Source organism: Ursus arctos, unplaced genomic scaffold, assembly GCF_023065955.2.
Source record: "Ursus arctos isolate Adak ecotype North America unplaced genomic scaffold, UrsArc2.0 scaffold_7, whole genome shotgun sequence".
Lineage (NCBI taxonomy): Eukaryota > Metazoa > Chordata > Mammalia > Carnivora > Ursidae > Ursus > Ursus arctos.
In genome coordinates this window covers 12,952,064-12,968,832 of record NW_026623089.1, presented here as the reverse complement: position 1 = coordinate 12,968,832, position 16,769 = coordinate 12,952,064, and the positions used below count along the sequence as shown (strand labels likewise).

The window sequence follows — 16,769 nt, the reverse complement described above, 5'->3', positions numbered from 1 at the left end:
TTGAGCATTTATGAATTTTGTCGGGGGACCAAGGGAGTGGCGCTAAACAGCCTGAGTTTTGGGAGGGATGGAGGTCTGGGCTGGGAAAACATTGACTTTTTTGGAGAACTTGGTCATGCCGCTCGGCTGTGATGACAATCCACTTGAGTTACGTTGCATAAAAAAAAAAAAACCATGGCGAGCGTCCAGTGGTTGAAATGGAGACGCCCACACGCGTTTATATGTGCAGTGTGCAATGCCTGGGCCGTGCGTGTGATGGCACAGCGAAGTACCAAATTGTGGAACTGAAAATAACATATGTCTGTCTCCAGTGCCAGGGGAAATCGCAGCCGTGTCGAGAAGGGGAAGGGCACAGATTTGGAGAGGGGGGAAGCAATACGTGCTCAGCCGTGGTGTGTCTACAAAAGCCCTCGTGTCTGCTCACACATAAGGAATAGTCACAAAACCGACAGGGAACACACGCGAGATGGGGGTGAGTTGACTGCTTCTTTGCGAGTTGGTTGGCTTTATGGCGTTCTGGATTGAAAATCAAGGTCTGGCCAACTGCGCTTGGACACCCCCCTCCACCCTTCACCCCCTCCCCCAGCCCCCCACCGGCTGCAGTTTTCTGGGTTCTCTGGGATCTGGTTCGGGAGAACAAAGCTGTGGGCGTTGCTGGCACAGGTGGGGATGGGGATGAGGATGGGGAGGCAGGGTCTCCTCATTCACCACAACACCTCCTTGACTTAGAAGTGATGAAAATAAAAATCTCCAAGCCAATTACTTTCAGTCTTGTGAGAGGCAGAGGATCGGCTAAGACAGAGGGACCCCTACGGTCACATTTCCCTTCTGGGTGGGATGCTATTTTTAAGGCTCGGTTACCACCCTCCAACTCTGATTCCATGTGTCTCTATGTATAAATAGAAGTGACTAAATTAAAAAAGAAATAGTAGGTTGAATTCATATCTTTTTAAAAAATCTTTATGAAAATGAACAACTGGTTTGATTTTATTTTCCACATTTCACATTGCAGTTTTGACGTTATCCGACACAGCCTCAGACTCGGAGCACAGCGGTCTTTGCAAACAAAACTCAGTAGAAAGAACTGGAGTCTGACATCTCCCTTGATGCTGTGATTCATCTCTCTCAGGGCACCCCTGACAACCCAGAACCCCAATTCCGACCCTAGAACCAATGGGAAACCTCCCACCACGGCCCTTGGCTTGAAACTAGATCCCCAGGATTTTAACATGCACGTCGAGCAAGTCACTTACGCCTAATTCCGTTCATCTGCAGACTGGACATAATACTCTTGGTCCTGCCGGGGTGCACAGGGCATGGGATAAACTGGGGAAACACCCAGAATGGGGCTTAGGGGAGCTGGTGACGGGAAATAGAATCCAGTGGTCACTCAGCTGTTGTTCTCTGCTTCTTCCTCAACTTTTAGGTGAAGTATGGCCACACCTCGTTTTCATGCTCTGCTCTGTCTTCTGTTCAGGGGTGAGTTCAATGTATCCTGAATGCTGAGCCCGCCAACTTGACGTGGGGGGCTGGCACTCGGCAGCAGATGCCTCCCTTTGGTTTGCTCCTTACTTTTCACAATAACCTGGGAGAGTCCCATTTCACAGATTGGAAGACTGACAAGCAGCTGCTCCTTTGACATCAGTGGCAACTTAACTGTAACACCCCAGCTGTCTGTGGAGAAGGATGGGGAAGGTATGCAGAGCAGGGCATTCAAGGACTGGAATCTTGGGAGGGAAACATCAGATCCTTCCACGTCCCGTGTAAAGCAGGTTGAATAATATCCCCTCCAAAATATGTATCTACACAGGATATGACCTTTTCTGGAAACTGGGTGTTCGCAGATGTAATTGATTAAGGATCTTGACAGGAAGTCATCCCGGATTTAGTATGAGCCCTAAATCCAATGACTAGTGTCCTTACCATTTGAAGACTGTCAGAGACTCGAGCAATGTGGCTATCAATCGAGGGTGCCAGGAGCCACCAGAAGCTGGGAGAAGCAAAGGAGGATTCTCCTCTAGAGTCTTTGGAGGGAGCAAACCCCGCTGACACCTTGATTTTGGACTTTGGGCTTCCAGAACTGTGGGAACATAAATTTCTATTTGAAGCCACCAAGTTCGTGACAATGTTTATGGAAGCCCTAGCAAGCCAATACATGCTTCCCTCCTTCTGGCTAGCTGTTTACATTTGGTCACCAGAAATAAAGGCAGGCAGGAACTCGTGCTACACATACATAAGCAAGCATTGGCTCTGTGAAGGGACACGGTGATCTCTCTGGTAAAACAAAACAAAAGGCAGAACTTCCCTTGTTCTTTCCCTGGATCGCTCCTGAGGGATGGGACCCACAGTCTGCACAGGGCTGAGGTGTGAGAGCAGGGGAATGATGTAAGATGCTATGACTTATTGCTTTGGTAAGCAATATTTTCAGCCATGGTTCTTGCTTTCAAGCTTACGCTATTGCTGAAATAAGAGGCAGGCCCAGGGAGTTTGAGCTCACTGGGAATGTCTCCGGCGAAGGGAGAGTGAATCTGGCCAATATTTCTACTGGGAAGGCGGCAGGCGAGTGGTTCGAGGAACTGATGGTGGAAAACCTGTGTGGGGTGACCAGGTGACATCACTGACCATTTAGTGACCCTGGGCGTGGGGAGTATGGAGGTAGGCTGGTTGAGTGTATCTCCAGGGTCGGGGGGACTCTGATAGAAGAAGTCTTTCAGACTGGGGCCGTGGTTGGGGGCCTCCAACCCCAACAGGTGAGCGGACAGAGGGTAACCGGTGGTCCTGTGGGAGCTCAGAGGCCCAGGAAGGGTCGATGCCAAATGTGAGGCTAAATTTTGACGAGGACAAATGATGTGAGTGATGAAGGAGGACCAGCCAAGAGCAAATTACAGCCGTTCAGCTGGGAGATGATTACAGAGCAGACTAGAATCTTGGCAGCAGGCATCCATGTGTGAACGCATGCGTGTGTGTTACTGCATTTTTTAAAAACAGAGATTAAAATCTAACAATTACAAGAATTTATTAATGTCCCCAAAGGAGTTGAAATGATAAACTATATCCAAAAGAACACCTGAATTCCTGACCTGGGCCCGAGGGTGTGGCTGGGAGTCTTACCCTCAGGAGACTGGGGGTCTGTCCTGGGGTGCAGTGGGGGAAGGGGTGGGAGAGGGCTCCCTGGAGCAAAGGGCCCCTTGGCCCTGTCTCCACCCAGCACAGCGAAGACCACCTGCTTGCGTCCATCTCTCTGCTGCTGTCCCGGGAGCTCGTCTTCCCGTCAGGCTCTCGATTTGTGCCCAAATCACAGGGGCTGGTAAGTTGATGAAGTGAAAATGTGATTAATAATGAAATAGCAGCCCCCAGCCCCATAGGGGAGGAGAGCGTATAGGGCAGTGGCTTGTAGCCTGAGTGCTGCAGGTCCACGCTGAGTTCAAATCCTACCTCCAGCTGTGTGACTGAGATGATAAGATTAGCACATGGTATGCAATCGCCTTAGCTCCTCTGTAAAAGAAGTGGGTTCTAGAACCACTAGAGGCAAGAATTAAATGGCACGATACGTGAAAGACACAGTGCCTGGCACACAGGAAACCCCAGGTGAATGTGAGCTGCTGTCCTCGGGTGCTTCTCTGTGCTACGCCACGTGATCCCCTTCATCCGCACTACTGCTCGGAAGGGGGGCGGTAGGTGTGTGGCCATGACTCGTCCACCAGGAAACTAAGCCTTGGAGACTCGAATAATCTGCCCTATGTGCCGCACCTGGTAAGCGGCAGAGCCAAGATTTGAACTCACGACCGTGAACCTCCCACTGTTCTACTTCCGTGGCTCTGGGTATGATATTACCTTGGCTCAGATCAAATTGAGGGGTCAAGCAACCCTGCACACCCCCATCCCTCTCCGAGGTGAGGGGCCTCGCCATCGCAAAGGCACCGTGGAAGGGCCACACGTCCAAGTGGGAACACCTTCTCAGGGCTGCTGCTCCTGTGACCCGGGTAGCTCCCATCTCTCTGTCTCCTGGCTTCCTGGCTTACTGTTTAATCTTAATAGCCTATCCTAAGGCTATGAGGATACTTTCATATTATCTTCTAGAAGCTTCATTGTTTAACTTGCACATGTAGGTCTATGTTTTATCTGGAATCAGCTTGTATGTATGGTGTGAGGTTGGAGCCACCATTAGCTTCTTTTCCATGCAGATGTCCAGTCTGGCCCTGCGGTGAGCATGGACCATCTTTCCCCCAAGCATAGGAGGTGCACCTTTATTGTAAACCGGGTGACCATATATGTGAACATCTGTTTCTGAACCTGTCCTGTTGGCTCGGTGACTACTTCAGGGATGGATGGTAAATGGCCTAGGCCTCACACTGTTCCCAAAGAAGACAGAGGTGCTGCTGGCCTCTTGCTTTCTGAGGAGATTCTGGGCTTTCTTTGCTGAATCACTGGGTCTGTCTCTGCCTTTTTCTGACTTCTCATAGACACAACTAATTGACTGACAAAATGATCAAAACAGCAAATGCTTACATAACACTTACCATGTGCCAGGCCCTGTTCTAAATAGGCTTTAACTCATTTAATGTTCACACACACCCCTGATGCGGTTGCTCTTATTGTCCCCATTTTCCTGATGAGACAACTGGGGCACCCAAGACCCCATAGGTGGTATGTGTCAGAGCTGGAATTTGAAGCCAGAGATTCAGCTTTGGAGTCCTTGTCCTTAAGGACAGCACGAGGCTTTCTCTCAGTCAATGGCAGGAAGTCGATTGGCGGAGGATGCGGTCACCCTGGCCTAGGAGTAAAGGCTTTCAAGGTCTTTTCTTGGCTTTCTAGACCTACTAGATGGGAGATTTGGGACACATTGATCAATCTCTTTGAAGCGGTTTCCTCAAAATGATACTTTAAGCTCTGACATTTTACAATGTCATCTATCTGGAAGATTCCTAAAGAGACTGCAGATTTTTTGGAGATAAGAAAATTGTGCAGTAGGGACTAGGGTTGAGGCACAGATAGAGAAGGAACTCACAGCGAGCTGAGTGGGGTGGGGAGGGGTAGAGGATGGAGAGGGTAGGGGAGTGGGAGAGTTATAGGAGGGAATGTGCCCAGCCCTCCAACCTTATCCCTTCCCATCTGCTACTCCCCTTCCCGGACCTTCAGATCCAGCCTATCAGGTTACCTGCTGGAGGAGGGGGTGAGTACTAGATGCTAAGTTTTCTAACTGATCCCCTTCTGGGAATTAATTTGAGAGTGTTCCTATTTATTCCCAAGGCCATGGTTCCTGTGTGAGCCTCCTGGGACGCAGTTTCTCTGCCCAGAGCTGGCTAATTGTTCACCCACCGTGTCCTTTTCTTGATGAAAATCACACCAGGCTCTTCCACATAGACACTGACGGTCCATGGTGGGGGGGGGCAGTCGGATGACCCTGGAGGCCCTGGCAGCCCGAGGCTGGGGCCTGGGAACAGCCTTTTATCATTAACTCCTGGACAGGGACGTTGGTGGCGAGTCGGGGGGAATGGTTAAAAAATAACTTAGAAATGTCACGTAAGTAATCTACACTCTCTTTCGAAGTATTTAGAGAATTCGGATACATAAAAAGATGGAAACCACAAAAAGTCACCTGTAATCTCTTAATCCAGATAGAACCACAATGATCATTTTTGGAGTGATTCTCTTTAGAGGATTTTTGAATCTTTCTGCTGCTCTCTTTGTAGATCTCTGTATAATATGTACGGATATAAATACATTATACACACACACACAGACACACACACACATTTACCTTTCTTATAAAAGTAGATTCCACTCTTCTGGAGCTAGATTTTTATTTTATTTTTTTTTATAATGATTTTTTATTATATTATGTTAGTCACCATACAGTACATCCCCGGTTTTCGATGTAAGTGGAGCTAGATTTTTAAATTCGGCAATATATCATAAGCATTTGCTATATATTGGCAATACATCATAAGCAGCTCATCACTGCATTTCTCGTCTTTCGTAGCTGCGGAACTGGCCATACGAGGTAGTTTCTCATGTTTACCGTTACACACTAGGAAGATCTTTATTCATGCATTCTTTTTTTTTTATTAAAGATTTTATTTATTCATTTGACAGAGAGAGAGAGACAGCCAGCGAGAGAGGGAACACAAGCAGGGGGAGTGGGAGAGGAAGAAGCAGGCTCCCAGCGGAGGAGCCTGATGTGGGGCTCGATCCCAGAACTCTGGGATCACGCCCTGAGCTGAAGGCAGACGCTCAACGACTGAGCCACCCAGGTGCCCCTATTCATGCATTCTTGGACAAACTTCTCATTACTTCCTTAGGACATTGTTGAAAATATCAGGATGAATATTGATTCACTGATGTTTGAATAGACGTTGAAGTCCTTAGGACTGTCCTCAGCATTACCAATAAACATTTATATGGTACCGAAAACAGTGACTGCTTTAAAATTTAATTTTCCGTTAAGTAGCCTTATATATATTTAAATAATTTCATTATTGAATGGCTTCTATATTCCCGACTCTCTCGTTATGTTATCTCATTTAATTTTGTATTGAGGCGTAGAGTTACTAGGTCCATTTATTCCCATTTTACAGCTGTGACAACTGGGGCCTTAGGAGGTTAAAATGACTTCCCCAGGATATCCACTTGACAAGAGCAGGGACAGGAAGCAGGTGTGGGTTGCTGTCCACTCTGCTGGGTTCGTGGCTCTCAGATGCTGTGGACAGGAGACTGGTGCCCACAGAGGCACTGGGCATGGCCATCTGCCAAAGGAGAAGGGGGGGCTCCGTGAGGAGAGGTGAGCTTGGTCTTCCGTGCAGCCCTCCTGGAGCTGAACCTCGAGGGAGGGGGGCAAAAGAGTCAAGACAGTACTCCAGGCAGGGGGCAGGGCATGAGTGAGGGGGTGAAGTCAAGGAAACTGACACTTTTCCCCACCACTCGCGCATGTCCCTGTGCTGAGATCAGCTTACAGGAGTCCTGTTCTAGCACCTTCGCCAGACCCTGACAGCGAATGTGCAGTGTCACAGGCAACAGGGGTAATAATGGAAATTTAATTTTCCGTTAAGTAGCCTTATATATATTTAAATAATTTCATTATATAGCTAGAAATGTTTTTCCAATTTCTTCTTTTTTCCTCAAAATGATAATAGCCTTTCGCCTGATTATAAGAACGATATCTATGCGATGGTAAAAAGGAAAATTTTTTGCAATACAGACAAGCGTAAAGATAAAAACAAAGGAAAACAGAACCTCCCCACCCTGAGATAAGTACTCTAGCGTCTTGGCTTCCAGACTCTCTCTACGCCCATAGACTCATGGGGGATTTGCCTTTAACGGTGTTACGTAAATGGGGTCTGGCCAGACACACTCTTCTGTTGCCTGTTTTCCCGCTCAGTCGTCTCTCTTGGACACCTTCCCCGTCATTACGTATGGATTTCCATCATTATTTTTATTTATTTTTATAGAGTCTCACAGTAATTTAAAATGGTCAAATTTCCAATGCATAAAATGTTCATGAAAGTGCACAGAAATCGGGGGTTTGACTCTCAAATGACAGTCCTTGAGCTTCTCCAAATGACGTGGGATTTGTAAGCCTCAGTGGTCCATGAACAGGGGGTCTTCCTGTTTTGAATCTGTGATGCTTACTTTTTATTATGCAAATTTTCAACCCCCTTGAAGGAGAGAGGGACCTCTCAAACACCCATCACCAGGATTCAACACGTATCAAGATTTTGCCACATTTGCTTTGTCTATCCCTTATTTATTTAATTTTTTTCCTTTGGCTGAAATATTTTAAGGCGCATCCAGTTATCCCGTCATTTTACCCTGCACCCTCCAGCGTGCATTGGTTAAAAAAAAAAAAGCGACAGATTTTCTTATGCAGACATCATGGCTGTACCACACCTAATAGAAGGGACCTTGACTCCCTGGGGTCATCTGGTCTATCACCAGGTGTCCCTGACTGTCCCCAAACTGTCTTTTCACAGTTGTTTTGTGTGAACCAGGAACCAAACCGGAAGAATACTTTTCATCTGGTGGTTGTTTTGTGAGCTTGTTTTCTAGAGCAATTCTCAAGTACTACTAACTCACAGAGTGGGACAGTAAATCATGAATTTCAATTATACTTCACCCCTCCTGTTTCCATCAAGGGTGAAGTCCCAGCTTATTGCGAGGATGTTTTTAGCACTCTCTAGGGCACTTCTAATGTCTCCCCTGCTTTCTTGATGATTTCCTTTCCCAACCTCCCCCCTCCATCCCTTCTTCCTTGCCTTTCTTACTTTTTAAGTAAGCACCCCTCAAGCTCACAGCCTTAAGTGGCCAACCTTATCTAGCCAGATTTTAATAACATGATTTTCTTTGCATTGTGATTCCTAGTACTGTTACTTTCTATTGATGCTAACGGACCTTCATATTCTGTTTAGGGCGATATGCTGGTTTTTTTTTTTTTTAATCTTTCTTTCTTTTCTAAAAGATGTACTTATTTATTTTAGAGAGAGAGAGAGAGTGCAGGGGGATGGGGAAGGACAGAAGGAGAGGGAGAGAGGGTCCTAAACAGACTCTGGGCTGAGATGACCCTGAGATCATGACCCAGGCTGAAATCAAGAGTTGGATGCTTAACCAACTGAGCCACTCAGGCACCCCTCTTTCTTTCTTTTTTTAAAAACCAAAATGCATTTATTTGAGCAAAATGAATGAACCTGTTTGTAGAAAAGCTATGCATGGATGACACCCAAATACAACGCTTCGGGAAAGTGGTTTGAGGATAGAAGGTGCTGAGTTTGCTCACCGGGTTCCGCAGGGAGCTTAGAGTGTTTCCAGTTCTTTCCCCACCAAAACAATGCTGTCATGGATAATCTTATGCATATGCCTCTGCTCCCCATCTGATTATTTTTTTTTTTAAGGATATATGTTTTAGAAATGGCCTTGCTGACTTTAAAGGATATGAGTATCTTAAAAAGTCATGATTTCCTAACCGGGGTATGCTGGACTCAATTTTACACTTTGTCTCTGGTTTTATGTTTTGGTGGCTTGGGCTTGTATTGGGAGCAGCCACAATTCTGCCCTGGTGGCCTCGGGCTCCCCCGTACTTTCCTCGACGCCCCCAGGCTGTGACAGTGGAGTTTTGCACCTACTTTTCGCAGAGCTTCTGATCATCCTTTTTGCTAAGTTTTTGGTTTTCATTCTCCTAGCCATTTTTAATTTGTTCCTTCTCAAGTACAGTGGGCTGGGAAACGGACAACCAAGTTTGCTCTGGTTGTACCTGCAGGGAGAGCGAAGAGGCTGGGAGGGAGGGTCTGATGGGACAAACAGGAGGGAAGCTCCTTGGGTCCCGTCCACCCACCTCCTTTGCACTCTGCCCTGCTTCACGTCTCCAGGTTGTGTGGAGGGTGGCTGCTGGTGATGGCAACAGGAGTTACTGCTGCTTACAGCAGATAAAGCGACAGACCAGAGTACCGTGGGTCGCTGGCATGCCCATAACGACTTCTCAGGACATGGTGTGGATTTGCTAACTGCCTCCCTCCAGCCGTATGGCATTTTGATGTAGCTGGAGTCAACAGTATGACTTTCAATTTGTGAGGGAAGGCTCTGTGGTTGAGAGAGGCCAAGTGATCTTGCAAAGGCTACACAGCTGGCTTACGGCACAGCTGTGCTGGAATCCAGGTCTCAACAGCAAATCGTGTGATTTGCGCACGCGATCCTCTTGTCGGCTCTGCGGCCAGGCCAGGTGCACCTGGAGGTACTGAATGGCAAGTGACTGCCCGGGGAGGGCAAGAGTCCCTTAGCAGCAGAGAACCAGCATTATCCCGGGCGCTTGCCCAGCTGGAGTGTGGACAAGACCCAGGGCATTAGGACAGGCCGATTCAGGGGAGTTCAGCTACTAGGGGCGAGGCTCTTCCACGGCTCGTGGTGTTCTCGGCCTAACGGACAGCTGGGCAGGAGTGGGGGCCAAGAACGCTGAGTCCTCATTACTCCTCAGCCTCCTGGCTGTGGAAAGAGGAGCAGAGCCGCAGGAGCCCCTGAGCTGGGTTCTGGAGCCTTCCTTCATGGCTGTGTGCCCAGGGCCAGGAAACACCCCATCTCTGAGCCTCAGCTGAAAAAATGGGCTTGGACCCCAACCTGGGGCAATCCTGGGGAGGTCAACCTCTCTGCACCTCTCCGGGTACCTCAGTAACTAGAAGCGCTCTGGTTTTGTTGTTGTTGCTTTTTGTTAAATCCTTAAGACATCATTGGAAGGGTTCAGATGCGAACATTTTTCTAAACAATCGAACAAAATGTGCATGTCCCACTCTCGCTCCACTGCGTCTGCACGCTCGGTGCAAGGAACTTCACCCCCGCTGACATTAATCAGTTCCCTAGAGACCGCCTTGCGTCTCCCGTCCTCCCCTCCACTCCACTCTACCCACCCTGCTTCCTCAGTTTCCCTCTCGGCCCCTGCCATCAACCTGTCCTGCACAGTTGCCTTGCCTCCTCACTGGCCTCCTGGCCTTCGGCCTCACGCCCTGCACTGGGCCCTCCCCACACTGTGTTCGTTGACTCCCACTGCCAGCAGAGAGCTCTTTCTGCCCCTTGTCATCTTGGAGCCATTTGACTCATCCTGCAAGACTCAGCTCTGATGTCGTGTCCTCAGTGAAGCCTCCAGCAAGCACCCTGCCCGAGCGGATGAGTCATTTCTGTGTCCCTGCAGCTGCTGCTGAGCTCCATCACAGCACTCCTCCTGGTCTGGGTTCCCCGCTCAGGCCAGGGCCGCGTAGGGACTGGGGTTTTAAAGTCATCCAGTTGCAGACACCCTGTGTCTCCAGCCGGCCCAGGCTTGGCAAATTACTCTTGAACCAACAGATGAGTTTCCTCTACAGGCAGGGTTCGCTGGGTACAGGGAGTTGTGACCTTGCCATGTTGACCCTGTGGACCTGTAGACCGTACCAGGTTGACGCCTAGGATTCTCTGACTGCAGCTTTTTGGACACCCACTTTAAAAGAAATCTGCATGATGCAAAAACAGATGCACGTACACGGAGAGATTAGAGCAAACTCCATCAAGCCAATTTAATGGGTTGATGACTTTTCTCTAGAGCATGATTAAACAGGCCCTAAGTTTCTTCCATTTTTGTCAGTACCAATTCTTCTCCAGGTGCATTTTACAGTGGATATTTGCTTCATTGATTTGTTTTTTGGCACTTCCAAAGTTTTACAAATTATGGCAGTTCTTGTCGGAATTTTCTTTGATGGATGTTATTTCTACCCGATCTGGGTTTTCTGGGAGAAGTTTTGTGATAAATTTAGAAAAAAATTAATTAACTTTTATTTCTTAGAGCAGTTTTGGGTTCACAGAAAAATCGAATGGGAAATACAGAATCCCCGCGGACCCCCGTCCACACCCCTGCCCAGCCTCCCCCACTATGGACATCCCATACCACGGCGGTGCTTTCATTACAGCTCGTGAGCCTGAGCGGACACGGCATCACCCAAAGCCCACAGTTTATATTCGGGGTCACTTTTGGTGTTGCACATTCTATGGGCTTGGACGAATGTATAACGGCACATGTTCCCCATGGTAGTATTGTACGGATAGCTCCACGGCCCTAAAACTTTTCTTTTCTTTGCTGGGTCATCCCTCCCTCCCCCGTAGCCCCTGGTACAAATGCTATCAGGATCATTTTAACATTTTGTAAATTCCAAATCTATAATACATTTTAACACATTCAATTGCAACAGTTATCCGTTATATTTTGTGTCGATTTCTTTTACTGGTAACAACAGATTACAAATTACTTTGTATTTATAGTTCAGGTTATTGATACGTGAAAATTGTGGGGAATCTCCTGTTAGCTTTTCCAGGCTTCCCCAAGGGATGAGTAGCCAGCAGAAAATGCAGAAGTTGGACAGTCCCTTCTCCAATTCTACCATCTCTCTCTTTACTCTGAACAAGAGCTGGTCTCTGTCCCAGCAACTCAGAGAGCTAGCTTCTGGTCAAGGTCACAGAGCTCATGTTGAGGTCAGAATCAGGACCCAAACCCACCAACCTGGCTCCAAAGTCTACACTTGTTAATTGAGCCCCGCCTGGCCTTGCATCTGTCCCAGGTGATGACCAATTCTTGCAGAGTCCCTTGGTGGAGGATAACCATCAGACCCCCACAAATGATCGTGGATCAGACCAGATCATCTCTGGGTTGGGAGAGCCATGGAGAGTAGGGGAAGCCTCTTGGAAGCAGGAGACTGGCTTCTAGACCCAGTATTCCAGTCGACCTTGGGTATGACCTGATGCAAGTCATTCGCCTTATCTGACTCCTGGTTTCCTTATTTGCAGGATTCATTCACCTAACAAATGTTTATCAGATACATACTATGTGCCAGATGGTTGTAGGTGCCAAGGACACAGACATGACCAAACCACAGAGCCTGACCCCATGGAGCTGACTCTGGATGAAATGGTCTCTAAATCCTCTGAGTTCATGATTCTATAGGACAGGAGGGTCAGGAGAAGGAAGGGTGGCCTTGGTAGGGACACAGAAGCAGTTTAAGGCCAGACCTTGTTTGAAAGTAGTTTTTCATTGGGCTGTGAAGACAGGCTGCCCACTGTAAAGCGAGTGGAGACACTGATCCCCTCCAGGCCCTGAGTGACTTGGCCCCTGGCATCCTCAAAGGCCAATCTTCCTTCTACTGACCAGCTAAATCCTTTTCAGCCTGTCCTAGTCTGGATGCCCCAGAGGCTCTGAGATTAGAAATGCAGGTGCGAACAGTTGATTTGGGCAGTGATTCTGGGCAGGTGCGAACAGAAGATTTGGGCAGAAGCAGCAGTGGTGGAGTGAGGAAGGAAGCAGAGAAGGAACAGAAAGCAAACCAAGGGTGTCTCGTTACAGCAGGTTATTGCTGAAGGCACTGCAACTCAGTCCTGATAGAGGGCTTTGGAAGACAGTGTGGAACACACCACTCTAGGGGTGAGGAAGCTGCGGTGTTTACCCATTAATTCCTAGTGAACATTGGCTGACGGCTGCTTCCTGGCACTTCCGGCCTGTCTGAGGCACTGTCCAACAGAGAGCCATCAGGCAGAGATTCTTGGGTGCTTGCCCGAGGACACTGTAGGTGTGTGCAGGAAAGGTAAGTGGGGATATGGAATATGGGAGGCACTGCTCTAAGGCCTCAGGGCCTTTGTACTTACTGTTCCCCTCATGGGAGCAGCCTTCTCCCTAGCTCTCCGAAGGGCTGGCACCTTATCCTTTAGCTCTCAGTCCAGAGTCTCTTCCTCTGACAGATCATCTCTAAACTAGGTCCCCACCCTCCAGAACTCTCCATCATATCATCTTGTTTATATTTTTCTCAGTGCAAGCCACAGTCAGAAGTGAGCTTATGCGGGGGGCCTCGGTGGCGCAGTCGATGTTGGCTCAGGTCATGATCAAGGTCATGAGATCAAGCCACGCATTGGGCTCCATGCTGGGCATAGAGCCTGCTTAAGATTATCTCTCTCTCCCTCTGCCTCTCTGCCCTGCCCCCCAAATGCACATGCTCTCTCTCTCTCTCAAAAAAAAAAAAAAAGAAAAGAAATTAGCTTATGTATTTGTTTCTTTGCAAGCACCGCTATATCTCTAGTGCCTCAGAGAAGAATCTGGCTCATAGTTGCAAGTCCAGAGCTATTATCTGCACACACGTGTGCCTTGCCATCCACACCCCAGCTAAATACGAACATGCCTTCCCCTGCTACCCCCACGCTTATGACCCGATAAGGGCAGTAAAGATGGAGTCTGGGTGCTGGGAACATGAAGATGCTTGCTCAGGTTTTCACGCACATTGCATAGACGTTTGCTCATAAGAAAAGTCTGAAATCTGTAATGTCCTTGTGTCTTGGGGGACGGACGGTAACTGATGTCGCAGCAGGGGAAGGGAGGCAGTGCCCAACACGGACAAAAGTAGGTGAGCTTGCAAGTTCCGCAAATGATCGGGGATTTTTACTTCTGTTTAAAGTACAGATCCCCTCTGACAGCCCCCTTCTCGGTATTAAATGGACAGGAGCCCAGTGAATGTCCTTCAAGGTAAATCTCATGTCATCTTTTCTTGCGCAAAGAGGTTTATTCCATCCCTTCAAAAATCTGTAGGGTATCCTGCTTCTATTTTTTTTAAAACTATATTTAGTTTGCTTTGAAGATGAATAAAACTGAGATGCTATTATATTCCTTTCCTACTCTGCAGCATCCAGAAATTCCTTTGCTATTAATACTCTAGAGAAACAGATTTCTTTGATTTTTTTTTTCAGTTTAGAGGATCAAAAGCTGCCAGAAATTGTTTCAAAAGAAAAATAAATCTCTGAGAGGTTGGATTTGAAATTCCAAGGGGCCATCGCCTGTGTTCGCTGTGTCGGGAGCCATGTAATGAGAGACTTGCTCCAACTGTGGCATCTGGCCCCTTCCTGCCTCCCCTGCTCTCCTAGGGGAGCCCCGCCTTTCCCCCCGCCATCTGCGTTCTCTTGGAAATCTTAGAATATTGGGCCTAAAATTAAATTTATTGTAAATCTGAGCAAGCAGAATCATCTCCCAAAGAGAGTGAGTAAAATAAATGACTACTAATCTCGGGAAAAACCCACTATTTCCTGGAAATGAGGACTCACATCCTAAAAAAAGTTTGAATGAAGCTTCCAATTTTCTTTTTGGGTCTGAACATACACATCAGATTTATACTTTATCATCCCTATTCTAGCATAAAAGGAGTGGCTGGACCAATGCTTTGCACTGCTTCCCCTCTGCTTTGGGAAGGTCAAAGGTTTACCAATCATCTCCCCATGCTCTCCTATGTGCTTTGGGACATTTGTGTTTTGGGCTGCGAAGAGCATCTGGAGTTCTTGCAATGCTCTTGGATGGAAATACACAGATCCGTATACAATTTGGTGCATACACACCTATTTATCTTCATTTGCTAAAAACACCCATGAGTTTATCCTAAAACGTGTTATTCTAATCCAGCACTACAGGGCTTACTCTAGCCTTTTCCCTCTCCTTTGTAACGTTCTCCAACATGAGAAACCTGGCTCTTATTATCTAGAATATTCTTACTTAATTGCTCAACTATCCTATACTCATGAAGCAGTTTCAGAAGAGCTAACTCTCACTGTAATGAAAAGACAGTTCTCGTGTGCAGTTATTTTGCCTTTAGCCTACAAATACCCAGTCAGCATACCATTTGGGAAGTGGTTTAGGTTAGTTCTATCTTCCTTGCTCCCTTCATTGTGGTCATACAGCTCATTTTTAATATGTCAACTTTATTTATTACACTTGGCCTTTCATTTGGGGTACCCTTCCCATTTTGATTTTTAAAAGTTAGGTCTATTAAAATTCACTCTTTCTGGGGCACAGTTCTATGGCTTTTGACATATTCATGGAGCTGTGTATCCATCACTCTAGTACCACACAGAATAGTTCATCACCCCCCAAAATTCCTTCAAGTGGCTCCTTTGTAGGCAACCTACCATTTTGTTTTCCATTTTGATACTTTCGCTTTGTCCAGAATGTCACATAAATGGAATCATACACTCTGTTACCTTTTGAGCATAACTTAGCATCACTTAGCAAGTTCATTTAATAATTCATCCATGCTGGGGCGCCTGGGTGGCACAGCGGTTAAGCGTCTGCCTTTGGCTCAGGGTGTGATCCCGGCGTTCTGGGATCGAGCCCCACATCAGGCTCTTCCGCTATGAGCCTGCTTCTCCCTCTCCCACTCCCCCTGCTTGTGTTCCCTCTCTGGCTGGCTGTCTCTATCTCTGTCGAATGGATAAATAAAATCTTAAAAAAAAAAAGAATTCATCCGTGCTGTTGTGTGTATCAATAGTTTGTTTCTTTTTATTGCTGACTAGTATTCTATTTTATGGATGTACCACAGGTTGACTTTTTCTTCTATTTATTGCTTGAAGTAATTTTGGGTTATTTCAAGTCTTTGACAGTTATAAATAAAGCTATTTTTTTAAACATTTATGTGCTGGCTTTTTGGGATGTGTGTGCATAAATTTTTATTTCTCTTAGGTAAATACCAAGGTGTGGGATTGCTCAGTCACATGTTATGTGTATATTTAACTTTTATTAAAAAAATGCCAAACAGTTTTCCACAGTTGCTGTACCATTTTGAATTTCCACCAGCAGTGGATGAGAGTTCCAGTTCTCTGTGAGCTCACTAGCACTTGGTATTGTCAGTTTTTAATTTTAAAAATTGTAGTCATTCTATAGTCTCTCATGGTTCGTCTCCCCCTCTTTCCCCCTGCTTCATTTTTCCCCTTCTCCTAATGATCTCCCTGCTATTCCTTATGTTCCACATATGAGTGAAACCATATGATAATTGTCTTTCTCTGCTTGATTTATTTCGCTTAGCATAATCTCCACCAGTTCCATCCATGTTGATGCAAATGGTGGGTAATCATCCTTTCTGATGGCTGAGTAATATTCCATTGTATATATGAACCACATCTTCTTTATCCATTCATCTGTTGAAGGGCATCTCGGCTCCTTCCACAGTTTGGCTATTATGGACATTGCTGCTATGAATATTGGGGTGCATATGGCCCTTCTTTTCACTACATCTGTATCTTTGGGGGTGGGGGGATGGGTTAGCCTGGTGAAGGTTATTGAGAAGGGCATGTATTGCAAGGAGCGCTGGGTGTTATGCGCAAACAATGAATCATGGAACACTACATCAAAAACTAATGATGTATTGTCTGGTAACGAACACATCATAATAGTGAAAAAAATCAAATTGAAACTGTGAAAAAAATTGTAGTCATTTTAATAAATGTGTACTGCCAACTCACTGTAG

The 16,769-nt window shown here is 46.7% G+C and overlaps 1 long non-coding RNA gene across 1 annotated transcript; it reads left to right on the top strand.

Moving 5' to 3' along the window:
• The first annotated feature begins 241 nt into the window (after nt 1-241).
• On the top strand, nt 242-6,235 carry LOC130543031 (uncharacterized). Its single transcript, XR_008958039.1, has 2 exons — nt 242-472; nt 1,013-6,235. It is a non-coding gene; the product is annotated as an uncharacterized LOC130543031 (long non-coding RNA).
• The last annotated feature ends 10,534 nt before the right edge of the window (nt 6,236-16,769 follow it).